This window comes from Strix uralensis, chromosome 20, assembly GCF_047716275.1.
Source record: "Strix uralensis isolate ZFMK-TIS-50842 chromosome 20, bStrUra1, whole genome shotgun sequence".
NCBI lineage: Eukaryota > Metazoa > Chordata > Aves > Strigiformes > Strigidae > Strix > Strix uralensis.
The window spans coordinates 13,568,976-13,596,468 of NC_133991.1; positions in this window are offsets into that span (position 1 = coordinate 13,568,976).

Here is a 27,493-nt window from a genome sequence, read left to right on the forward strand (position 1 = left end):
CTGGGCACACACGGACAGCCCAAAGGCCGAGGGACCGAGGGGTCGCGTGGGCTTTCGATGGAGCGGGGGAATCCACTGCAACAAAGATGGCTCTATGCCACCGGGAGCTGCCTTTTTCAGCAATGTATTCTTCCTGATGCTTGGGTTAAAAAAAAGACAGAAAAAGACTGAAAATCTCAGAGGAGCGGGCAGAGGCAGCATCTGCAGGAGACCAGCATGGAACGGCGTCCCGTCCCAGAGGGCTGGCCCAGCCGGGCTGCGGCGCGGGGAGGGCTCATGCAAGGTGCCAGCACCTTTCTTGCCAGATGTTTCTCCGTGCTGGAGCACTGTTATTTTTCAAGTGCCTTTTTCAGGCAGGCTCTCCCACCCTGCCTTACACTAACACATTTTTTATACAAACAACAGATTGTACTGCTGCTAAGCTTTCCTGGATTTGGAAGAAACAGTAACAGGCTGCTGCATCTCTCTCTTCAGTTGGTTTTCTTCTGCCCACATTGACTCCCGCAGCCCCTGGCTACCCGCACTTCTCTTCCCTGGGCTCCCTGTTACCTCCCTGGGCACAATCCTCCCTTTGCTCTTGGCAACAGAGCACTGCGGCAGCATCTTCGTGCTGCCACGCTCTGGGCTGCAGGGTCTGGTGACAGGAGGGTACAGAGTGGCGGGCAGGCAGCACTGTGCAACAGGCACGGGTGTGATGTGGTCTAAGCGGCTACTTTGATCACGGGCAGGAAGCATTAAAACTGGTTCTCAGCATCACATCAAGCTGGTGGACTTGGCAGCAACTGATGGGCAGCGTAAGTCGCTGGACGAGCGCGTGTTTCTTGTTTACTCCCCATCTGTTCCCAGAATGTGACAGAAATCGGGCAGCGACAGCGAGGAACATCCTCTTAGAAAAACTGCCTGTGCTCAGTCTGTGGTCTCAGGCTCACGGAGACCAAAGGATGAGAGGGCAAGTAGAAAATGCACTTGGAAATGCACTGGGAAACAACCTTACTGATCTGCCACTGCGAAGATCTCTTTAAGTAAACTGGAAAGAAAAATAAGATAATAAAGGAAAGAAAACTTAAGAACAGTTTACCGAAGCATTTAGACTAAACTGCTGCAAGGTATGTTGACCCCTTGATAAAGCAGCCCCTATAAATCCTCTGCCTTCTCCACCTCAGGCCTACAAACAATGCAGTCTCGCTCCTAATGTCGCTTCCACTGCAGAAAATTTGTGACATCAATAAAATCCCGGTTTGTCAGTACAAATGGAATTTTAAATTGAATTCTTATCAAATTAGCCTTTCATCAAGGTCATGCAATATTGTGTGAATAACCTTTTCAGAAGCTGTGTACATGGCTGCTGCCGGAGGTGAAAACGAGACAAATTCTAATGAGATTACTCAGCTGGAGCACTCAATAACACGCGATGGAGTAGACGGGGTGACATTAGGTTTAGCGATAATTTAAGTAAATGGATATACCGATGCTGGAAGCATAATGCTTCATCCCCCCACTCGAGTAGGTGCTGCGAGTGCACGTGCTCCTACCTCATGGTTATTCAGCAGCCAGAGAGCACTGTCACGTCTCCAGCACGCCAGATCCAAATAACTTATCTTCTGGAGGGAACTGGGATGAACTGTAAATGTATCCCCTCTGCTGGCTCCCAGTTGCAATAAAATTTCTCTTAATTTCAGGCGACTAGTGTTTTGCAACATTAGCAGCTGGAGGGATTTTCCATTAGCCTTGTACCTAATCACCAAACTTGGGGGAAAAAAATGCATTTCAGCATTATCAGCTCAGTGCCACCAGGAGCTGAGCGCTAGCTCAGAGGGGTCTAAGACGCACGCACAGGCTTTGAAGCAAGGGCAGCCTCGCTCGCTAATCACGGGCTTAACTCCAAGCAGAGCCCCGGGAGCTGTGTAGGACACTGCACCCGGCACCACCCAGCCCAAGGGGTCGAGCAGAGGGCTGGGAGGGGGGAAATGCCACCCCCAGCCCCACCAGCACCGGGCTGCTGGGCAGCGCCGGTCCACAGGAGCCGTCTGAGGAACCTGTTCTGCCGTAACAGAAGGATCCCAATAAACACAGAAGGATCCCAATAAACAAGTGTGAGCTGCTCTGCCATCCTTTCGGATAACATCTTCTTGCAATCAAACACGTAGATCAAATTACACGATCGAGAAACAAAATATACAGCTGTCTAAAGACTCCTTCCCAAATAACAAAATAGATGCATATTTGACAACTCCAAAAAATATTTCAGCAAACATAATAGAGAAGATAATGATAATTAGGCTAGCATTTTATGCCATAACGCTCTTGAATGCCTACAAAAATACAATATTTTCAGCAAAAGATAATTGAAAAGATTATTTGGCTTATCTAAAATAAGTTTTTCCAAGCCTCAGCACATCTGTTACAAGAATTCATGCAGACATATGGCATAATGCTGTAGGCTCAACGTACTGTTTATTACTTTGAGAAAGAGGTGGATAATAACACGGAGGTTTTTGTTCATGACAGGGTCCCTTTGGCAGGAAATGGACATCATCGCTTTTATCAGACCCATGGGAAAGTGGAACCGACTGAACGAGTCCAGGATAACAGCAGCCAGGAAGTTCTGGGCACGGGATGCTGAGGGGCCGCAGCAGACAGCCCACGCCGGCAGCAAGTGCGGGGCGTGCGGGAGGGCTCACACAGGTATTTGCTCACACAGGTACCAGCTGATCTAACACTAACACAGTGCTCTGTCACTTCACTGCAAACCCGCACAATTTGTTCTTTGTTGCTAAGTTACATGTTTATCTGGCTCCTGAGGGGATGCCTCCAACAAGCACGTAAGGGCATTTTTTGCAGTCAGATACAGACTTCTGTATTCACTTTCAGTGACTACTCAAGCTGAGCACTTGTTTTTCGTACGTGTTCTTGCTATTAAGATCTGCGGACTGAACCTTTGCAAGAAAGGCAGGTCTAATTGAAAGCCACTTTCTGCCTGCAGCAGGTGTTTGCAGGGAAAATCCAGGCTTGGTCACAACAGCACAGCCAATGCTGAGCGAGTCTGCAGTACCCAAGGGCTGTGGGTACAGCGGAGGGAAAGGCAACATTTCTGAGAATATTCTGAGATTTCAAAATCGAGTGTTTCAAATCAGAACAAAATCTGAAGGTCTACAAGTTCCCTGTCTTTATCCTTCCCTGCTGTCCCCCTCCCCAAACGCTCCAGCTCCAGGCAGACCAAGCGACACCTTTTGCTTTCAGCCGGTCTGTACCGTGCTGTGGCGTTTACACCAGTGGTGCCCCCCGGCTGACAAGGGCCCCTCGGTTCTCTCTCATGTGGATGTGTCCTACCACGTCAGCTGCACTCACCTTTCCTGGTCTCCTGTGGCTACAAACGGGGAACACCCTTGGCTGTCAGGGATCTACTATGCTTCATTTAAAGCCGCTTTGTGACGCAGGTTTTTTAAGTCTCAGCATTTCTAAAAATATTTACCCCCACTCAACCAGTAATTGCGGCCGACTGAGCAGAATCTGAAAAATTAAAGGGTTTTACACTGGCCCTTGGTAGGTTTAGTCTTCAGTGCTGCTGTAAGAGACAGCTGTTGACAAACCAGAAGGGCTGTTAATATTTGCTTTACAAGGCATCTGAGCACAGACCACACAGAAAGTCAAAATGTCCAGTATTGCAACTCTTCTTCACATGCAAAGGGCAGCAGCATCTTATTATTCAGCTGCAGAAGCCTAGAGCTGGTCCTCAGCAGAATTTCACCCCCAAGTTGCTCTGCTGGTAGTAACTGGACTTGTGGTGTGAACCAGGTCCACCCAGTGTGCTGCAGGGCCCGTCCTTGGTGTTCAATATTCAAAATCCACTAAGCACAATGTTTGTGAAAAGTGTCAAATGCAATAATACATTCTTGTGTTTAACTTCAGGCTACCCCTTTGCCAGCCACACTGAAAAGCGTTAGAATCGGACAAGATTTCCCAGGAGTAAAAGAAATCCATGTTCATATGCTTATAAAGGCTGACAGGTGAACAAACTCTTCTACAGGGCAATTGCAGATGCTCCAAGTGACATTTTCAGTTCTTAAGATTTTTCCATTTACAAATAAAAGTTGCCTTGCAAAATTACAAGCAAACCAAGCGGACTTCCCAGAAACTGGCAATTTCCATTGCCTTTTAATTGTTATATCTTCCATAAGAGAAAAGAATGATCAGTGGTCAGAGGAAAAAAGCCCACTCAGAAATGGATTTTTGCATCTATCCCTTTTTCATCATTTATGGAAGAAGAGTAATAGGCCAGATACAGCACTAATTTTTATTGTAAACTATTCTGGGAACATATTTTGCTCAGAGCCATTAGCAGAGAAAGCAGATTAACTGGAAAAGCTAATGGTATACTGAAGTATAAATATTTACATAAATGTCTGACTAAATCCTTTATTAACAGGTCAAATTTTCTCCACATTTTTCACCTTTTGTTATGAGATTTTTAATGAGTTGATGCCTTTCCAGGTTTAAAAGCTCCTCGAGGGAGGAGGAGTGGCCCCCCAAGGGTGCGGGCTCTGCCACTGGGCCATTTCCAAAGGAGATCACTGCAATTCCCACACTGCTAACGGACGGTGACGCCTCAGAGCGTAAAGAGCGGCCAAGGGGAAGCCGCCGCGGCCCCGCTGCCGCCCCGGCACCCCCAGCCCCCCACGCCAGCCGCCCCAGCGGGGCAGGAGGCCGGTGCCACCTCCGCCGCATGGCAACAGCACCAGAGCTGGCGGCCGCGCGGAGCGAGGGAGGCTCTTACAAGAACCATCAGTCTTCTCTGGCAGTGCCAACATTGCCCGTTTCTCCCTCCTCCCTTTCCCATTTCCCCCCTACATAATTCTGAGGTTAATAATGAGCATTAAACACACCAAAGATCAATACCTTCCAAAAATCTCTAAAAACATATGTTTTAGTTCAAGAAACTGGAGGTTGCTCTGGGGTCCTATTATAGTTTTACAGCCCTGAATTTATTGGAGAGGATTGCAAGTCAAACTACACACTCAGACATCAGAGAATGAAGGTCTGGGCAAACTCAATACATCAACTATATTATCAAGTGGATCTAGCATTCTGCTCAGAAGCAGGCTTAAAAAAATGTAGCTTAGACTCTATTTTCCATTTCATCCATCCAGTAAAAAAAGAGAAGATTATGGGAAATCGTCAGCACGGGTCACTTATGAATTTCCCATCTAACAGCTCTGATTAACATCTCAGACCCTCCTGGTCACGGATAACGCAGCCAAACCCACCAGCCCGCCCCCAGGAGCGGGGGGAGCAGCGCTGCCAGAGCCCCGCCAAGAGTGGGGCCAGCCCCCCCGGAGCCTCCTGACCCCCCAGAGTAGCCCAGGCAGCCCCCGTCGAGCCCACTCACCCCACGGGTGGGTTTTTGTTTGGTTTTTCGTGGAGGTTTCGTGGTGGTCAGCTGGTCTTCTGAGTATTTATGTGCAGGTAAGTACAGACAGACAGACAGACGGTCTCTCCCCGCCCGCCACACCACAGACCCATCTGTTACGAGCACTGGCACTGACACTACCCCGTGGCGGTGCACCTCACTTCTCCTTAAGCAAAATCTCAGACTATCATTTGTAAGAAAGGGATTTCCGGGCTGCTGTGCCCACACCGTTGCGAGCGTGTAACCCACGTTTGGTGGAGGAAGCTCCGTGTTTCTGCTCACTGAAGGCACAAACCCCCCCAGTGCCCGACAACCAGTGCGCCAGTCCAGCTCACGCACGAAGTGCTCTGACAAGCTTCCAGGGAAACACCGTGAAATGAAGAAAGAAAACGGCTGGCAGGACAAAACAAGGGTATAGAAAATGTCTCGAGAACCTCCAAAAGGAGGATTTTTAAACCATTTTTTTAAAAAAGTCTCAAATTATTCTAGGAAGCAGAATGAGCCCCACGTTCCACAGGAGGACAAGAAGATCAGTGAAGCTCAGTGGTCGCTGCCAACGCGACCCAGGCAGGGTTTCTCTGTCCTAGCTGCTGCAGCACACCCGCTCCCAGCGTGGGCCCACCACACCAGGACCCTGCCAGGTTGCACCCCCGCTGCCGGGCCAGGCCGTGGCCGCCGTCACCGGCCACCAAGGACCAGGCTCCCGCGGCGGCGAGGCCGTGCAGCCCCGGCGTTACCTGACGCCTGTAGAGACGTGGAAGGGACAGGAGTGTGCCAGCCCCACGTGAAGAACTGCGCGGTGAAAGCAAGAGGAAATGGTAAAAGCCCTCCAGCACCCACCACCATCGCTCCGCCACGGTCAGAGCAGGACAGACGCCGAGCCGCTGCCCCTCCGCGGAGCCTCGGCACCGCAGCACGCCTCGCCAGGTCAGCGCAAGGGACGTTCATCAGGTCACACGTTTTTGCTGTGTTTTGTCACACATTCACCCTTTCAACCAATTGCTCGTTTTGTATGCATCATGAAAAAGAAGTTTGAAAGTGGTTTTTTTTTAAATCATGAAACCATTATAATAAACTATAAAGAATTTTCTAATTCTAATCTTCATTTTAGAGATTATCGATTCTTATATCCTGCAAAGAAAAAAATTCCTTACGTTGTTCCTTGCTGGACAATCATTAATTCTGCCCAATGCTAAAGAAGGTCTTTGGTATTTCATCCACGCTGGGATGATAACAGGTTAGGACTCCAAACTCATTTGAAGGTCAGCAAGATGATGACTAGTGTCTGAGATCTGGTTGATCTCCATCAGGGGATTTTTCCCCTCCATAATACCAATTTGCTAAGCTAATATAACGATGTCTATCTTTCTGATTAACTAAATTACAGTTGGTCATAATGCATACATTTTTGATGAGGACCCTAATGTCTACAAATCAATCAAACATACACGAACAAGATTGGTAAGGCACATTGATTTAGTTCCCCAGAAGATGGGTAAGCAAGGTAAACCCTAAATATTAATTTTGTAAAAGAAAAAAAGTGAAGCATGAACTATGGCAGAAGTGTGAAGTATGGCAAAGTATATCTGCAGAAAGGCGAGACGGCTGGTTTTGTCCTGGAGAATGGGAGTGAGGTAAACAGCACGCCTTGGACGGGAGGAGATCAGCGGGAAAACGCCCTTATCAGCCTCGTTAGCGCCAGGGAAGAGTAGGAATGCTTCCGCCTCCCGTTGCTCTGATCTGTCCTCAGCCAGCAGAAGGGGCTGGTTCCCACCGGCAGCGGGGGAGCGATGCGATTTACCCCAGCTACAGCTTACCCCGCAAATGCCGAAAGAGCCGGTCTCATGGTTCTCCAGTCATGCAGATAATTTCGCTCTTAATTAAACAAATGCCACAATGACAGCTGGGAATTAACAGCTGTAGTTAGACCAAGTAAGTATGATACCTCCTTTAATTAAAAGAAAAACCCTCAAAATTTCCCTAATGAAATTTCCACTCTGATAAGATGGAACAGCTATGAATTTGCAAAGCAAGAAATAACTGAGAAGCACAGCAATTCAGTCAATGTAATTTCCTTGCAGGAAAATACTTAAACTAACAAGAAAAGAAAAAACGCTGTAGAAGTTGCAAAAGGTCAACTTCCCAATTGATTTTCAGCTTGACTTTGTAGAGCGTCATTCCTAAGTAATGACTAGGAAAATGTATAGCATCCAAATTACATACAGGAGCATGACACTAGAGGTATTGAACTTAGATTTAACTGTGATAGCTTTAAGTATATTACACAATATATTTTATTTCATAAGGAGGCAGGGACCTGCAAAAGAGGATATGAAGCAGCCAGAGATTCAAATCTTTGGCTTTTTAAAAATATCATCTCTTTTGCCAGCCTCAGAGCTACCCAGCATATCAAAACTATTTACATATTCTTACACACCAGACTTTCTCTCCTGATAGATGAAGTATGTAACTCTATTTAAAGATGGGGAATCTCTCTCTGGGTTTTTACTAAATAACATCAGACACGTAAACAGACTCCCACTGGAATGAAGTTTCCTCTTGCTCATTTGACTCTCAGCATTACCCCTCCGGACCCAGCCATTAAACACTTCCCGTGTGGGGAAGGGACCATCGAGGGCTCTGCACCCGCCGCTCCGACAGCAGGATCCACGCCCTGTGGCCGTGGGACAGAGGCAAAACTGGACCATCATGTACATGCCACAGCCTGCCACCACTGTCACACACACGAACACAGGCAGAAGGGTCTCAGCCACTTCTCCCCTTGCAAAATAACAACGCGATCAGACATGCTGTGACTATTAGCAAGTGATTCAGAAAAACTACAGGAGCAGAAACCATTAGGAGCTCATGCAAAGAGTAGCCAAAGACAGCAATTATTTCAGTCGAGGCTGCTGCCATCTGAAATGGGGATTTGCTCAGTATTTTGTAATCTTTGTGGAAATTATCATTTGCCTCCAGACAATGATTTCATGACAGATTTGGAAGAGGATATGCACCATCTTAATGTCTCGTGGACTCTGGGTTTTGCCATAGGGAGAAAATACACAAAAAGTGGAAACTAGGTCAGGTTACTAAGGGCAAGTATAAAAACACAAGACAAATGTACAAGGACAAACCCACTAAAGCCAGAAAACCGAGGGAGATAAATTAACAGCAGAAATCCAGGCTAACCAAATCTCTCCATCATACCATTACCAAGAGAAAGCTGAATTTATACCTGGGACATTTATACCTGCAATTTATGGCTGAATTTATACCTGCGAAAAGGAGACAACCGCTCTGTCTCAAAAAGGGGCAGCAGAGACGGGGTCTGGCGTGCCCGCAGGTCGCCTGGGCTGGCCCATCTTCTCCCTGTGCTACCGGGAAACCTGCCCGAGGCCACCTCAGAGCCACGCTCACAGCGCCTGGGGCGAGACGTCAGGGGAGAAGGTGCCAGCCTGGCCGTGGGATACCGCTGGGGCTACTCCCGAGTGGGTACTAGGAGCGGGGAAATGATGTGTTTTATTAGAACAGGTTTTTTGCAAAAAACAGCCTCTGCTGAAAATCATCTGTAACAGATTATGGCCTTCATTTTAGATGAGCACTGTATATTCAATGGTAATTATTTTGTTTCTAGCAGTAGCACAGCCACTGAACATTTCTTCAGCATAACGAAGTCTATTAGCCTGTACCTGCCTAGACAAAAGGCCAGTGGGTCAGCTGGTACAAACTGATTTCGGTCCATGAACTCTGAGCACCACAAATCATTGCAAAAGCAATGAATATATGGCAAAACTCCCAGCCCTTGTTGGTATGGCAGGTAACGTGATGTGACAACCGTAGGACAGGGGCTGTCAATAGTATATTGACTTTACAGGTGTTTCCAAGAACAGGGGCTACAGAAGTTTCCAAAAGCAGGGATGCACAGTCCTCACTGCGCACACCTACGTACCAACAGTACCTGGGCCGTGCCTGGAAGAATCACTCTTCCTTGTCACACCATATTACTCGCCAGTCCAGAAGGTATCTCCGCGCGTTTGCAGTGTGGGTGTCCTCAGTGCCCGTTTTGCCTTCCACACTACTGCGGCTCCCCAGGCCTCTGCTGGAAGGCTCAGCCCGTGTTCCTGTCCTCTTTGAAAAGCACCTGGAGGTCTGGGGTAGCAAAGTGCTGTTTGATAACAGAATTGCCTTTTGATCATCAAAGCGCACGTTTAAAAAAGATCAACAGCATTACTGCATGGGCAAAACCAGAACTCCCCAGCGCTCGCATCCTGGCTCTAGCGGATAATCCTCCACCCCTTTGTCTCCTCACCAAAGGAAAGGGTAGAAAAAAAGAACCTGCAGTCAAGCCTGCCCTGCTGCAGAAAGGTCAGCCTTCCCTGCTGCTGCTGTCTGAGAGGCCTGGCTGGTGCCCCCCCGTGCCCTACCTTTGTACTGGAAGGACAGTCCCATTTAATGGGAATATTTTTCTTCCTAAAGCAAACCCTCCTGGCATCAGCCTCTTCCACCAAATGACAAGGTTTGTGCTGCAGTAGCAAACACTGGGGTGGAGGACCGGGTTGCACTTGGCTGACTGCAATCTGTTGGTAAAGAGCTCAGTGAAGCACTTTCCAGGGACGCAGGGGATTTAGCCATGAGCAGAAGAGGAGGTGGACTCCCTGAAAGGCCGTTCGCAACTGCCTGTTTCCTCCAGCATCTCCAGCCCGACACAAGCGGCGGCTCCCTGGGGACAGCGGGGCCCGTTCCCTGCTCCAGCACAGGGCGCAGTGCCAACCACTCTCCACAGAGCCTTCCCAGAACTGGTATCAGTGTGCAGCTGGGATTTGATAAAACGGAGTTTTCATCTCTTTTTCTTTTCTCTTTCGTTTGTTTTTTGTTTCAGCTGTTTGTTGCTTCAAAATGACCTACTTTTCCCCGCAGAGGAGCTGTGGTCATGCTCACCTCTAACGTTATTTTCCTCCTTCCCTCGCGTCTGAGTTGACTAAACCCAGGACCAAGGGCTCTCTCAGGGCTTAGCTTTTGTTATGTACTTATGCTCTTCCAATTCTACTGAGGCAAACAATGACTAATGTTAGTAACTCCAGTGGTTCAGGAGGCAACAGCCTTCAGCCACGGCATGCAGCACTCTCCCATCCCCGTGCACCAGCTCTTCTCCTGGCACGACCCGAAGGCAAAACATGCCCTGTGCCTGCACCGAGCGTGTCAAGCCCCGGGCTGGGCCGTTCCCCGTCGCTCTCGGTGAACAGTTTGAACGCAAAGGGGAGGCCGAGGGCTGGCGGCGAGCCGGGCTCCGCAGCGGCACAGCTCCCGCCGGACCCTGGTGAGGTGAGAGCCCCTCGTCCCCCGCGCCCCTGCGTCGGGCAGCCACCGCCACGGAGCCAGCTGCTGCCACACTCCCTCTTGGTTCTCTCTTGCTGGGGCAGAGAAAAGAGCTTTTCCTCCTAAAGCAGGTGGCAGCGCCCAGAACCCAGTAGATTCAGCTGGGCTGGGGTCTGAACCTACAATTTCCCGGGCAGCGACGCCGACACGAGACATGCCCCGCTCCGGGCTGCCTGCGCTGCCCTCAGCCCCCCCACAGTCCCCTGGGGGACGGAGCACACTTCACTACCACATTGAATACACGGTGGGGTATTCCTGCATTGCTCTCAATGGCATATACAGACTCAAAGTGATGAATTATTTATGAGAAATAAATATTAATCAATATCAATAAATACTTATGTATGCACAAAAAGAGAACAGCAACAGATAATGGCCAATGAGTGGTAGTGTACGTCCTTGCACTCGGGGAACTTGGCAAACACTATAAATACATCAACCAGACATACAAATACACTCTGTCTCTGGGGCCCAAATATAATACCAAGTGTAAACACTCAGTGTTAATACCAGCTACATGACGTTTTTTTGAAACCACAGTAAAACAAAGCCTAGTGATTCAGGCAGCTGTTAAGGCAGACAGGATTTTAAACCCTCTCTTACACCTGACAGGGATGGGGCTTAGAGGATGCTGCTGAACAAAGACCAGAGAAACAGTCCCTGGAGCGGGACTGTACGTCAGTCTGGCCACTCCCAGAAAGGGTGTGGGGCACCACTGGACCCCTGCTCTCGGGGCAGGTTTTGGCCAGGGCTCGCAGGAGGTCTGCAGTGCAGCTCCTCACGTGCTTTTGCCTGCTGTTACCTTCCTATGGAAAATATTTACTCATGTGCAACCTCTTGGTCTTTGTTTGCTGCAATTCAAATCACGTAAGCAGCTGGCGATTCACCCACAGCCCCAGGGGAGCTGCCTCTCGCACAGACCAGCCTCCACCCATCACTGCCCCACCACTGAGGACTGGTGCAAGCTCCGTGGGGTTCAGAGCACCCTCTTTGCACAATATGGTGCCCAGAACACCCCTCCTAAACCTGGCCAAAGCCTCTGGATCATGGACGTAGCAGCAACACGTCGCTCGGTCCTGCACGAGGCACGCGGAGGGGAAGGAGGTGACGCACTGCTGAGATCTTCCACGCAAATCACCCACCTTCTCACGAATTCCCACCCAAACATTAGCAAAGCTCTCCTCCATTCTCCAAACCCGGTGATAAACTGCAGTCACAAGGTGACAGCTGGTTGGTATCGTCCCATTCCAAGGAGGAATGCTCGCAGACCAATGCCCGCAGACCTGTGCATCCTGGTCTCTGCTGAAACGTCCTCCATATCCTTCCAAAGCAAATGAACGACCCCCTGCCTAACACAAGCACTTCTACTCATTACGGCTATTACTTGAAACTACATTCAAGGGTTGCTTTCCCCTTTCCTTTCAGCCCCTTTCCACACTGCTGGTGATAACCTCGTTAGGAAGTTTACCTTTTACACCTTCAACTCACCAAACCTCCAACTTTAAGGTTCTTTTCATCACAATAAGAAATACCTTTTCTGACACTATAATTTCTCTGTCCTTGAATACCTTTCCATTCCTTGCTTCTGCAAAGCGTCTGTGTATTCTGGAGAAGGGAACTATCTGATCCTACTCCTCACATCTCCCCCTGCCTCCCATGACCTGCTCCTCGCCTCACAAATACACAGACACAAGAAAGAAGCTCATATTTCCTCCAAGTACATCACTTCTTAGGCTATAAAAATAAAAAACCCAAAACCTTATCAAGTGGAAATATTGAGAAAGGTGGATGGGAAACAACATGCAACAGTCTTTATTTATGCGATGTCATGCTGATTCCCTGTCACAAGAGATTTACTAAAGGAAGGGGGGATAACCAACCAAACTGAGAACACTTAGAAAAGCTGAGAGTCAAAGAGAAATTAGGGCTCACAACCACAGTAGGAGCTGTTGGTAATCAGTATGTGCCACCATATGTTTTAATAATTTCAGATTTCTCACATATCTCTAGGGAACCTCAGAGGGTTTTACATGCTCTTCACCGAGTTTTCAAACTTATGGCTGTTCTCATCAATAAAAGATTTGGTTTACTCACTGTGGCAAGTGTTTAATGAAAAACAGGTGCAGCTACGTAATATTTCTCTTTAATTACTATTTGTGAAGTGAAAAAGAAGAATTAATTATTCTGCATTGTTAGAACAGGATGAACCACCTACTAATTACAATCTTGATTTTAATTCGGGTGATGTTGCACAACATTCTATTAGTCCAAGTAAATATTAACACTAGTTTTAATAATCTTTTTTCTTCCTCCCTGCATGAAATATCTACCTGATGGGGCAGACACACAGAAGTTACAGTTATGGCTTTTTCCTCTCAAGCACCTAGTCCAGAAACACAAAACATTATTTTTTTTCCTTAGAATGAAAGAAGAGTTGTCTTTTTCCCCCGAGCTATTTTCTCTAGCATCAAGTTTGTTTTTATGACTTATGGGTGAATAGGGTGAATTCAAGGAAAACCTAGTCTTCCATTATTTATTCATACTATCCTTCAAAGTCAACCCACTCAAGAATTCACAAACATTTCTTTATTTTGAATGTGTGCATGTATGAATGCATATGTCTGTTAAATGTCAGCCCTGCTAACAAGCTTCCTGACGGTTAATTTTTAATTCCTTGCAGGGGTCTGATGTCCAAATCTTACCAAAAAAGAAGAAACGCTCAGAAATCCCTGTCCACAAAGGAGTTGTGTTAGCACTTGCTGAATGCAAGTTTGTGATGAGACCTGCAGAAGGCTCCAGCATTACTAAATTATGTATGGCTGTGCATTCAGCAGATCCTCTGCTTTATTTGCAAGAGCTTCGCTTGCCAAAACACTCTAGGGAAGAAGGGGAGGCTCTTGTCAAAATGCGTACAGTCAACCAAGGAGAGAGGCTTCCACCAATTAACTGATCAAGTTTCTTTACTCTTTTCTTTTGCCTCTTTCTCCCTCTTCCCCCACCCCCTTTTACGCAGCCCTCGGGGACTGCAGGGGCAAGGAGCAGCGGGGTCGGTCTGCAGACAGCGATGCCACCGACACCGGGAAGCGCCGGTTGGCGCCGACAGCAGGTGAACGACAGACACGGGCGCCCGCGGAGCCACCACTGCCGGGTGCTGAGAGGAGCCCGAGCGAGAGGCCCTGCCGGCACCCGGCCCATGCAGCTGGCCACCGCTGGCTGGGGCATCGCCCTCTGTCCCCCCGCACCCCGCCAGCCATCGCCCTCTGTCCCCGCACGCCCCGCCGGCCATCGCCGTCTGCTGGACGTTTTTCTGCTGGACAATTGTGTCTTCTGGAAAGAAAACTCTCTGTTGCCTGTGCTAGTGCTGATAAAAAAAAAAGTGTTTTGAAGAAAACCCCTAGAAATACAGTACCTTGAATCTATCAAATTGTTCTGTTTTGACTTTACGGGAGAATTGGAGGGGGCTGGCTTTGCAGTTCCTTATTTTGAAGTTAATTGGGCTGTTAGTTATTCAAATCATTAGAGAACACAAGATGGTACAAAATAGTACTATGTGCTGTACAGATATCAATATTCATGTAAAATACAATCGAATGAAGCACTGATTTACTTGAACAGTTGCAGCGAAGCAAAATCATTAAAAAACATTAATAGCCCACTAAATCTGGGGTTTTTTTGTTGTTTTGTTCCAAACTGGAACAAAATTTCAAGGCTGCTAAACTCCCACAAAACCAACTCTGTTTAAGCCGTTTGTTTAAACATTTTTTAAAAGTTAATTGAATTCCCAGTCACATCCTGAAATTACTATCAATCAATCCAGTCACTCCAGCATATTCATCAGCTATATGGGATACTAATCCAGGCTGTTCAAGGAAATAACTAGCTGCTAAAAATCATTGGGAAACCTCTCCACATCCCTATACCAATCTTCCTAATTACTAAGAATAGAGTCATAACCTGGCTGCCTCTTTCTGACATCGTTAGACTTGAAAGAGCAAAAAAAATATCTGTTTGATCAACTCAGAGGCTCTGCAGAGGGCAGGCAGAGAACAAAGCTTCACCCTCCTTTGCTTTCTCTGCACCTGCACCAAAATGCAGGGGCAGTCCTGGCCGGGCCCCAGCCCAGCACGATTCCTCGCAGTGATGCCCACGCCGGCCCCTGCAGCCCCAGTACCGGGCACTGGCCACCTCTGGGAGCCAGCGCGGGCCAGCAGCGGGCGCAGGGGCTTCCACACGCCCTTTCCAAACCGAGGAGCTGCCGGGAGCGAGGGGCCGCTCAAACCAGGACACCACGGCAGCGCTGCAGGGGATGGCACCCACGGCCAGCCAGTGCCAGCCCGGGGGGTCTATCAGGATGGTAGAACGCCACTGCTTGGGCGTTTTTTGATGCCTACAGCATAAAAGAAAAATTCCCAGACCCGGGGTAGATGGGAATACACAGAGCTCCTCAAGGAGCTGCCAGCCAGACGCAGGCTGAGGTCACGCCCAGCTGGAAGGTGTCACTTGATGAAGCGAGGCACGCTCGTGAAGAACGGCTGGCACGTGGTGCCACCCCCCTGCCATCTCCCTGCCAACCCAGGCAGCAGCACGCTGCCTGCGAGAGGGGCCCTGGGACGCAGGACACCAAGTCCCAGCTCTGCCCAATCAGGCAGAAAAGCCGATTCTGCCCAACCCTCCCTTCCCTGTCTATTAACGCTCCAGCTGCAGCTGCCCTGCCTCCCCCCAAACCACCACCAAGCTGAGGCAGGGGCTGTCCTTACAAGCCGTGTGTTCCCTGGGATCTCGGCCAGGGATGACCCTATTGCCCCAGGTTCACACCTCGCAGCAGGATGCGCAGGTTTTCTCTCCCAGTTCCACGTTCCAATCCCATTTCTCGGGTGACCCTTTGTGCCTTGCTGTGCCAGATCTCCCCCACCGCACAGGTCAGGGCCCGTTTCTCAGGGGCCATCAGCAGTTTGTAATGCTTTGGCTGTTTGATCCAAACTTGATAAACCTTGAATGGATGTTCCTGGGGTTCCCCACCCCCCACAAGGCTCCTGGGCTCCAAGTTCATCCCACACTGAACCCAGCAACTCGCTCACCAGCCCTGAAGGTCCCTCCGTGCCAGCCAAGTTTCCCGATTCAGCTCCTTCAGATCCTCCCCACCACAGCCGCGGGGCAGCAGCCGTGGACAGACGGAGCTGATTTGGAGCCCCTACAGCTGTCCTCTCTCCCCTGGCAGATGCGGTTCATTATGGCTGACTAAGATAAATGCCCACACCGGTGGAAGTCTCCTGAGCACAGTGCCCACGGCAGCGCCGACCAGATCAGACACTTGTACACGAGGCACTACAGCGTGTCCCGTCAGCTCTGCCAGCCCCTCGCTGGCGACTCAGAAGACTGAGCTGAAAACAATTAAAAATGTAATGCCATGGCTCTCTTACCTGGGAATTGACCCAGAGAGGAGATTAGAGTAAGGCCATGGGAGAAAGCATGAGGTAGTTTACAGCTTCAGTGTTCTCCATCTGAACCAAGTGTGCAAGGAACAGACGATGAGCCTCAGCCCCATCTCGCTCCTACCACTGTAAAGCCAACAGAGCACAACCCCCAGGTGCAGGGGCAGCTCTCCACACCACCAGGCTTTCCATTCCCTCCCACCAGTGGAAATTACTCTTCTGTCAGCAGTAGCAGCTGAGAAGTCGTGCCTGGCCTCAGCCCCACAGTGCTGGTGAGTTGGTTTAAGCTGCACACGGGGATGGTGTTTAGCCAACGCGTTGGGCAAATTCCAGTTTGCACTGACAACTCTCCTTCTCCTCTAACACCTCCCTGCAGGATAAACAGGACACAGAAAGCGTGGCTCTGATTTACAGGACGGGCACTTTAAGCTGTTCCACCACAAATCTGACCCATGGCCGCTTTAGAAAGGCTTTGCCCCTCTCTTCAGTGGATCGGAACGCTGCCAAAAGCCTTTGTTACACACGAGAGCTCAGTTCTCATGCATGTCCTGCACTGGATATTTATTCCTCAGTAACAGCATCTGTCCCAAAGCCCATAGGCTACACACTCATCCACACCACACAGAGATAGTTGCTCCCACAGACAGTTTGATGGTTTTGGTGGTACTGGATGATGACATCAATACAGCTATCAGTCACACTGAGAAGCCAATAAATTGATGCCTGAATGCCATTAGTGACATCCTTTGCATTATCAACATGATACTCTTTTTGTGTTGCTGTCTTGACACCCATATCTTGTAGAAAAATGCACAATCATAAAACTAACCTTTTAATCCCTTAACAACAGCCCTTTATAACGCTCTCCCAGCTACCTCCTTAGAACAGTCGAGTAGTATCACAGCAGATGCTTATGCAACATCGCGTGGATCCTGGAAATACACTTCTGACCCCGTGGACATTCACCAGGTGACCCCAGTTAACAAACTGTCATTTTCTGTATTTTCCCATCCCACCACATCAAGTTTGCAGTGGGAAACAGGGTGGAAAGCAGAAGAAACAGACTTAGGCCATCCCTGAGTGAACTCAGCAAGACGAGATGTTTTCCCCTCACTCCAGAGCGCCAGACTCTGGTGCTCTGGTCATTCTGCTGCGATTTCAGACATGTCTGTTATGCTCAGTCACCTTTTCTACTGCCTCATGTTTTAGCCTGGCTTTTTTTTTTTTCTTTTTTAAACCGTTAATGTTATTCTTTGGCTTATGGACAGTTATAGTCTTTTCTTTTTTGTCCATATGCCTATTTTTCTCTGGCAGTTTCATATGATGCTCTTTTACTCCTCCAGGAAATATTCACTAGATCTTATCCTTTTCTCCCTTCAGAGCAGTTCTTGCATCTGTCCTGTCCTTTGTCACCAGACACAGCAATACCTTTGGGGTTTTTTTCAAAAAACCAGAAAATCAGCAGCAAGGGCATTCAACTAAGTTTCATTTCATAACAAGATATATGAAACCTTTTGACAGCAACAGGTCATGGGGTGTTTCTTAGGTGTTTTTTTGTTGTGGATTTTTTTTTTCTTTTAAAAACACACACACGCCCTATGCTGCAGGGAAGCAGGTAACCCACAGTGACCAACCCACCGGCCTCGAGCACTCCACCACGACTACGCTTGCAATGATGGACTCTGGACTTGCAGGTGGCTAATCCTGCACACCTCCACTGCGAGGAAACGAGCAGAGGAAGGGGGAAATCATCAGCTATTTCTCTGCCATTCCTTCTTTCCTTTGCCTCAATTCCTAGTACAGATGTTTATGTACAAGGAACTCTAAGAAATACCAATAAAGTAGGGGGAAAACCCAAGTGCTCACTCTGATGGTTTGAGGCACAGTACAGATTAATTGCAGCTCTCCAGTGCTGGAAACTCTAACCTATGAATACATAATCATCATAGATAACTGCTGAACAAAACAGCTGTTCAGGCACCCCATTACATATATTTATAGTGGTGGCAATTCAGAAAAAAGATACTGCTTTACACAGAGTTAAAAAGTGATGCAATTTGCAACACACACACACGCATTAAACAACCATAAAGCTCCCCCACTGCATTGGCAGAGTATTGTAATGTATGTTGGCATTATGTCAGAAAAAGCAGTTTCCTAGATTCAGCCACATTAATGTTCATCCTAATGAACTCTCTGGAGGAACTGTCATAAATGACAGAATACCATAAAAGAGCTTTGCCTCCAATAAAGGCCAGAGATAGCGTACACTATGATTATATTCAAGGGACGAGCTCTGATCTGTGATGTTTCGAGGCAAGGCAGTGATATTTCTGGTTTATCAGTTATTCATTGGGTTAAGCTTGTTCCTTTCATCTCCGCAGTAGCATGTGAAGTAGGATTCATGGAAAAGAACTTTAAAGATGTCCTCCAAAGTTAGAGATAATAATTGAAATAGTTCTTTTGGCTGACAATAAAGTCAATGGCTAAAATTATTCAAGCTTTTAAAATCAGATAATAAACGAAGTTTCTTCCTACTGGTAATCAGCTCATTTGGTTGCAAAGATCGTCTTAATAATTTAGCTTGATTAACTCCAGTCTAGTTATAGAAGGTTATTCAGTGTTGTGTAGTTTATTTCTGGTGGGTTTTTTTGTTGTTGGGCTTTTTTTGGGTTTTTGGGGTTTTAACTGTATAGACACTAGGGAAGAGGCCGAGAGATGGGACGGGCAGCTGGCATACCTGCTCGGAATTCAGTTAGGCTTTCTTAAACAGCCAAAATGAAGGACATGAGAAGGGAAGGTTGTCGCCCTTCTGGTTTCCTCCAGCAGCAAGTTCTTGGACTGTGAACTATTTTGTCGAGGTACATCTCCCCGAGCAGGAGGAGAGGGGGCCTCGTGCTGAAGGCACGCCAGAAGCAGCCCCAGAGACGGCCCTGTGCCTGTGCAGCCCAGGAGGGCTTGGGGTGTCCCCCCGAGAGGAGCCACAGCTGCTTTCCCCAGTGGGGTTTTGGGGTGGCACGTGGCCTTGCCAGCACAGCTACATCTGCTGGAAGAGAAATTACAGGGAATTCAGAAACCTGGAAATCATGCTGGATTTCAAGGAAACCATACTGGAAAGTTTCAGTGCACACCGAGCCTGAGCTGGATAAAAACATCCATCAAGTCACTGCGCTTTTGCCTGTCCCTAATCAGCTCGATCGGACACATCCCAAGTGCCAGCAGTTTATCCGTGCAGGAAGTCCGAGCTGTGCTTCCCTGACCCCTGGGCTGTGCCGAGAAAGAGCGAAGAGAGACAGCTGGCATTCTGAAGAGTACAACACTAAGGAATGACACATGTTTGGGAAAACCAGCATTTCTCAGCTCTGTGGGAGAAACTGCTGGACTAATTACACCCACAGAGTATTACAGCGGTACAGACTTACCTTGACATGGAATATTTCTCTCTGTTCAGTTGCTAGTTTTATGCCACTCAGGGAAGTTGACTCACAAGAAAGCATTTGCCCTACAAAATACGTACAGATCTCGGGAGCAGTGACTGTTCCTAAGTGAACGGTCTGCAAAGCGACTCTTGCCTGGTGAGGCGAGAAGCTCCTCTCTTCCAGCACACCTCTCCCAGGCACTAGCACAGCAATCGTGCCTTAGATGTTTATAATCCAGTGACAGCTCTTACTACAATCCTTTTTGCGGCGACATCCAACAGGAGAACTTAATTCAGCAAGCAACTAATAAACATAACAGATCAACAACAGCTCACAGACCATTTCCTCCTTCATTTTGGGAATGCAGGTATACGCCTTCCCATGCACAATGAATGTTATCTCAGGACAGCTCCATTTCCTGTATTGGCTGCTCCTCACAGGGATCTCTCCCCTTCTCCTGTTTTACTTCGTTCCTTTTTCAGTGCCTTCCTACCTAATTTTTTCTCCTTTTGACATTTTCTGTCTCCTTTCCCCCTCCATCTCCCCAGCTGATAACAAGTGGAGCGCATGGGATTTCAAGTCACGCTATCACGCCAAAGATATCTGAACAACTCTGTAATTAGTCCAAACCAGTTCCATCATTTCTTTTTGAAAAGAACAATTTTGTATAAATTGCAACTGCAGCCTAGTTTCCAGAGAAACACGTACTCAAGTTTAGGATCCAAATTCCAGTCCCCGTGCTGCAGCCCTCTTCTCCCTTGGTGCAGGACATGAGCCCACATAAGAGAGCACAGGAAAAAACAGCCTGACACAGAATAACTTCTTCATCGTTTCCATGGCCAGCAAGGGACAAGACACCAGATGTGCTGTGCTTCACACGCACCAAAGCCAGTAACAGTCCTCTGGAACCAGCATGTGCTGGGATCAATTAAATCCATCACCTGCCTCCTCTCTGACCAGCACTGCGCCCGCAGCGCAGGCAGAGCGAGGTGCGATTCCCACCTTCCTTCCTGGGCTCTGCCACAGCTTTTCATGAAAACAAACACTGCTGCATTTTTGCAGTTCCCCTCCTTGCTGTTTTTTTCTTTGCTTCCTCCTCTAAACCCTACAAAGGGGTGGCCAATATGAGCTAATATAGCCTCCTGTGAGATTAAAGCAATTTAGCAAGTAGAAGATGTTCTCATTTAATAATCTCACCATCTCCATCATCCTGACAGCATGTCTTCAGCAAGCCATTAAAGTCTAAAATTTAGTGGGGATAGGAAATAGGAAGGCCTGTCACACTCACCAGCGAGCTGGTTCCATAGCTTACCTGTCAGCTGCAATCAGGCATCGAGAGATTCCTCTGCTGCAGATTTAAGAAAAAAAAAAAAAAAGAAAGAAAAATCCATCACCATCATCCTGATGTGAGAAAATCCCCAGTGCTCCAGACGTGCCAGGTAACTCATCACTTCCTCATAACATATATCAGTCCCTTGCTCCTAATCAAAAATAAAACCACCAAGAGCTGAACATATGGAAGGCAGTCCTGCCTCTGCGGAGCACTTGCAACTCCTTCCCCCCCCCCGAACCCCAACAATAACTCTTATAAAGCAGCTCACCCCAGGGAGTCAAGTATGTTCCAGTCTCTAAAAGAATATATATAAACTGGGGTGGTGACAGTCATTAAAGCAAGCCTTCCCCTGGGGTTAGGAGCAAGAAAGCTCTGGAGACAGCCCAGGGCAGAGCCTTCCAGGAGTCTTCAGCAGAGCTTTAAATGGTGCCAGCCAGCCCACCCCCACCACTCCGAGGCAGCGCCCCTCCACCAGCGAGGAGCCAGTTTTCAGTCGCAGTTACCCAAATCTCTCAGGCTCAGCCAGCTACAGAAACCCAGGAGACACGAGGACAGAGGCCGAGGGAGAGTCACCTCCCTGCACGTCACCCACCTCCCACAGTGACCGTCCGGAGCCAGCTGCCCCTGCCGTAGGTGACTGCACCCACCTGAGCTCCGGCCCAGGCCACAAGCACGAGGAGCTGGGTGCCTCTGCAGGCTGAAGAAAGCCCCTGGGCGGATGTACAGGCAGCAGGACACCGGTCAGATCCCAAGGCACATCACTGGCACCTGTGCTGCACTGCAGGTTAATTAAATCGCCCTGCTGGCACCTGTAATTGAAAAGCAGAGTCAGGGCTCCAAGTCTGAAACGCAGGCTTTCAGCATTGTAGGCTCCCCAAAGAGCAGAAATACAAATACAGGCAAAGGAAATGTAAACGCTGCCTTGCCTTCCTAATGATTTGTTTCTGAAAAATAAAGCAGATTCCTGTAAAATGATCCTGAATCCATGTATTTCTAGCTTTTACTCACTGCCTGGACAAATGCCATGCTCCCAGAATACCCTCCCATCTGCTAAATGCTTGCAGAAGTTTTGGTTTGCTCTTCATTTAACATCTTAATGAACTGCCCTGAAGTTCACCTTTCACTTCTCACCTTTTACTTGTTTATCAGCTCTTTCTTGCCACATTTGCTAATTATTGCAGGCATTGTTGTTTAAGGAAGATTTGCTCCTTTCCTGCCCATCTTCTCCTTGACCCTGCAGTAAAGTTGCTTATCAAAGTAAACACAATCTGCCTGGTTTGCACATGTAAGAACAAAGCCAGTAAGTGGGAACACAATGGGCAACGTTACAATAGATGGTGCTTCTGCTCTGTGGGTTCTCCACTTCCACCTTACTAGGAGGAAGGAGGATTTAGTTAGAGGAGAACAAAAGGTACAGTCCCTCCGTCATCGGCTGCCCCGTGTTCCACATAAGCAATGATTTGTGTGGGGGACACCACAGTGTAAAGAAGCAGAGGTGGAATATGAGCACTGTTTATGTAAAGCAGCAGATGGTGGACTTACATAATCTGGAAGGTTATACATGCGTATATATACGTATACATTTCTATTTCAATTTCACTGGGGCTATGGGAAATTACATCTCAGGGACAACGCCTATTGCTAGTTGTGGTGTGGGTCTATAAACTGTGTGACAAGTTGAACATGTCTTTGGCTGTGACGTCTCAAGAACAAAACATTTAGGTGCAGATTCCCCTCTCAAACCTCACCCCAGCAGAGACAAAAAGGAAATAATTTCTGCTGAAACTCATCAGAGAGAAAGTAAGGAAATTACCATCGCTTTGTTTCATAAAGTGTTTGCAAGATGAGCATTCTGCAGCCACAGCTGTAAGGGCTCGGCTCCCCAGCGGGTTTCCAGGGACACTTCTGGCCGCTGTCCCCCAGCTCTGGAGGGGCCTGGGCGAGGCGCGGAGGGGCCCCTGCTGCCGCAGACCCCGCCGAAGCTCTGCCCTCCCGCCGTCGCGTCCCGCTGCCTTCCCAAGGGCCCGCTCAAGCCAAGCGGTGCCGTAACCCTCCGGCAAAGCCGGCAGCGCTCGGAGAGCCGCAACACCGCGCTGTTAACTCCCCACCGCGGGAGGAGATGGCAGAATTACCGCAGAAAGAGGCCCCAGAGTACATCAAGGCAATTCTCTTCAGCTGCTCCTGTGCTCTTAAAAGGTCTCCGTAGCGCCAGAGCTACAAACCATGCGAGGGCAAAACTTCCCAGCACTGACTCTGCTATTGTAATAAAAGTCTGTAACACAGTTGGTTAAGTCTAAATGCCACTCAAAGGAATTAACGTGAAGAAACGCTTTGTCTGACCTTTCTTCTGGAGCACTTCAGGCTTTCAAAGCAGCGCAGAGAGAGTAGTCGCTCCTGCCTCTCCTCCCCGCCACCAAGACTAAGAGGAGAAAGTCTGCCTGGCCTGGATGCAAACAGTTATTCACAATATATAAATAAAGCTTACTCAGGAAGTGATCTTGAAGGCACTTAGAATAATCCTAGTGATAAGTACCAAACTGGCTGCTGAGTGTTTGCCAGACTGGGCTTTAAAATAGCATTTGTTTAATTTGTAAGTGTATAGCACGCTTTGATGAGTAACTGTCTGGGGTCAGACAGAAGGAGTCAACGCCGAGTTCAGCTCCTATGAAAGCAGCGATATAAATAGCCAAATCTGTAACAGAACATGAGATGCCAGGTATGCGCTGCACGCTGAAATCCTCTGAAAATCTGGCCAACGGGACGGATGCTGATGGCGCTCTGAAAGCCTAGCCTGGAAACGCGCTGCTGCCGTCCTGGGTAAGTACCAAACCCGCTGGTTATTGCCCCAGATGTGAGATACATGTTGTCCGTAGCTGCACTGGGCTGGGGCACGATGGCAGAGCCCGAGCTGCTCCAACGGCCCCGTGGCAGACACGGCTCCGGCGGCCTTCGCCACACGCTGCCAGCACGACACAGCAATAAGAGACTCTGTGGCTCCCAGGTGTCCGCGCTGAAATGACCGTGGTACGCAGGGCACCCAGCTGGCTTCACCTACAGAGGAGAAAGAAAAATTTTGACCCACATTTTCAGAAAAAATGGCATACTTCCAATGCTAATGTTTGACCTGGCCCCCAAAACAGAGCAAGCTGAAGATTTGCACCGAAGTCATCTCCATTATGATGCTTGGAATGGCTGAAGATTTGCTGAAGAGCTGGACCACGTTACTCAAAAGCCACAGCCCCAGGAGCTCCCTGGCCCTCAGTGGCAAAAGCCGCAAGCCTGCTGAAACATGTCCTGTTCACTTCACGGCAAGGTCCGTTTGCTGAGGAATAGCAGGGAGGTGTGACGCAGAGCCGGCCGCTCCCCATCCCCAGGAGGGCACTGCCCGGGATAACCTGGAGAGGCCCCGGCTGCCGGGGCGTGGATCAGCGTCTCTCCCCACGGCCAGCGCCCCCAGGAAGGGGCTTCCCCCTCGCTGGTGGTTTCAGCACGTGGAGTTACCACCCCCAACCTCTGGAGGCTAACCGGCTGTTCTGGAAGAGGAGAACATGGACATCACCTCTGGAAGCTGGTACTATGCTTGAAAATGGCTGTTGGCCTTTAAACGCAGGAAGAAACAAGAGCAGGCTTTGAGTGCACATTAATTTAAAATGTAATTTTCATCCTCTGCCGAGGACTCACGTGGGATTTATGCTATTAAATATTAAATACCAAGACCTTTATGCAATGAGGCAGCTTTATTGAATAGAATTATACCAAACAATGAAATCACAAGCTTTGCAGATATTAACCATATAATAGGTTTCAGAAAATACTGCAGTGTAAGAACCCAGAGGAGAAGCCTCTTCCAGGCAGTGACCGACCTGGCGAGGTCCCGGCCCCGGGGCAGGTTCCTGGGGCTGCCCTGCACCGGTGTCGGCCACTCATCACACAGGCAAGGCTTTCACAAAAAGTAAAATAAGGCGTTTCTGAAGTTCAGCTCATTTTCCAATTTGTGTAAAGTGCTTCCCCCCCCCCAATTACACTCTAGGGAATTATTTTGAATATTCTGTGTGAGAACGGTGATTCCTTCGTCAAGACTGGCTGTTGGAGTGACACGGTGCTGATTTCACTCCACGTCTGGATGGGAATACAAGCACTTCTTGAGCGATTACCAAACCTGACTTCTAATTAACATTGGTGCCACTAAATCTCAGTTCTCCAGGGCTTGCAAATAAACAAGCACAACAGAGCCCCAAATACAGACAAGATAAATGTGCTATACTAAATAAATATTCACCAATGTTATTACGTTTATAATCTTTGGGAGAGAAGAGGAAATGCTTTCCAAGGCTCAGTGGCTTGACTTCAAGGAATTCAGTTTTCCTTCTCCTTGGTCTTAGCCCTGGCCCTCAGCTTCTCAAAACCCAAGCGTTTCCAAATTCAGATTGCAGGACTATACAGCAGCCCCACCAAATTAAAAAAAAAAAAGTAGGGGAAGGGGGCAGATGACCTCACTCCTCCATTTATGATGCCGTTCTACATTTGATTTTGCCATATTCAAGAATAATTTAAGTAACAGATGTAAATGATAATTTTGATACATTTAAAATATTTTATGTGCTTTTTGAAGGAAACAATTCGCTTAAGTAATTTCTATTTCAGTAAAAATTTCTAGTTTTGATAATCATTGAAAACTGCTTTTAAAAGCACTCTGTTAAGAAAATCATTACTATTATTGTTTTGCATAAAGAAGACTTTAAGCATAAGCAACTGAAATTCCTCTGCACTCCAGCACCGTAGATAAAGATGTTACTGTGATCAAAGTCCTTGACAGTTACAAGCTCCGCCATAAAATTAACGGTATTGACATTTCATTCCCTGCGAAGCCGCAGTGTCCGGTCACTCCTGCCGGCCGCGGGCCCGCTGCCGTGGACGAGATGCCAGCACCCGTCTGCGAGCGCTCACCTGCGCTCCAGGGAATCCCACCAGCTCCACTTCTGCGCCTGATGGAGAGGAGGGTCTGGTGTTTCCCACCCAGGACTACTCATTTCTCTGGTGTGGGAGCAGCGGCAGCACCCTGGGCTGCCTCACTCTCCTGCTGTAAATCCCCTTCCCTCTTCTCCGGCCTTTGCGGAACTTCCCGCGCTTTCGGCTGGTGAGGAAACAGGGAAAGAGCGCTCCGGAGCACGGCGTGGGAAGTCGCTATTCGCAGACTTTTTCAAAACAATCTCAGAAAAGTCAGGCAGTGAAATTAATCTGCCATTAGTTCTTGCTCTCCGGTTGATGGGAAGGACAGAGCTGATAAAGGTAAGGTTCCTTCTTCAATCTTAAATGTTCATTCTTAATACTACGATACACTTTTTCACTTGAAGTCTCCCAAATTTAATGAATATTCAGTAACATGTTTTATCCTTAGCTCCTCTCAGGATTTAAGACAATGGAATATAATGGTTATTATCCTACTTCACAGCCTGACTGATACCCAATTTAATACCAGTTAACTCACCTCCGCAGCTGTGGAAGATCCAGGGACTAGTAACACTGATGAAAATAACTTCACTGATTTAAACGGACCATATCTGATCTGTTAGCCTTGATTTCAGAAACCCTGCTTAAGTGTAGTCTGGAATACAGTTCAGCATAAGCACAGGTAACTGCTCACCATGGGGCACTTCCCATTACATTTGAAGTTCATGTATTTAAATACCTTCCTAAGCCAAAACACTCACATCTCCTTTACAAGAGTGCCATTGATCGGCAAGTTCCCAAAGCACAGACTGGGAGCAGGTAGAAGCACCTTGCTGTTAGAGCAGAAGAGGCTGGTCCTATTTTTGACCAATTCGCTGGGGTTTTCTTAGTGGGGAGAGGTTTGGGAAAGCTCTTCATGAACACACTCTTACAAAAACAGAACAAGAAGAAAAAAACCTCCCAAGTTCTCGAAATGGACTCAATGTTCAGAGAGAAATTTTTAGAAAGGAAGACTAATGTGATGAAAAGTAATTGGAAACCTGTTAGAACGGCTTTAAAAAGATCGTCTTTGGGGAAAACATCCATTTAAGAGGCAAGAAAGAAGTGCAAGAGCCTGGAGGCTAAGTAACCTTCAATAAAGCGTACAGCTTGTTTCCGAAGGCCCAGCAGCGAGCCGTTCCAGGCCGAGCACCCCGCGCTCCTCGGGCAGCGCTCCCCTCCTCCAGCCCAGCCCTGCCGCCGCGGCCAGGGCACCCCCCGTCCTTCCCAGCTACCGCGACGAAATCCCACAGAGCCCGGGCAGGAGCAGCACTGGAACTGTGCAACAACACAGGGATTTGTACGATTTCTGACAGAACAAGGGACTGAGGGAATTTCTGTGGTTCCGTTTGCAGTTCCAAGTTTAACCTATGCCAGAAGAATGAGATTTCCAGACATTAATGTTTCCCACGTGCTGCGGAAGAACGCCGTGTACCTTTGAAATTAGCTGTCTCCACCATTTCTGTTGCATCTGCTTACAGCCCAGCAAGCTGCAAAGGAGACAGCTAGCCAAAGCAGCAATAAAAATAATTTC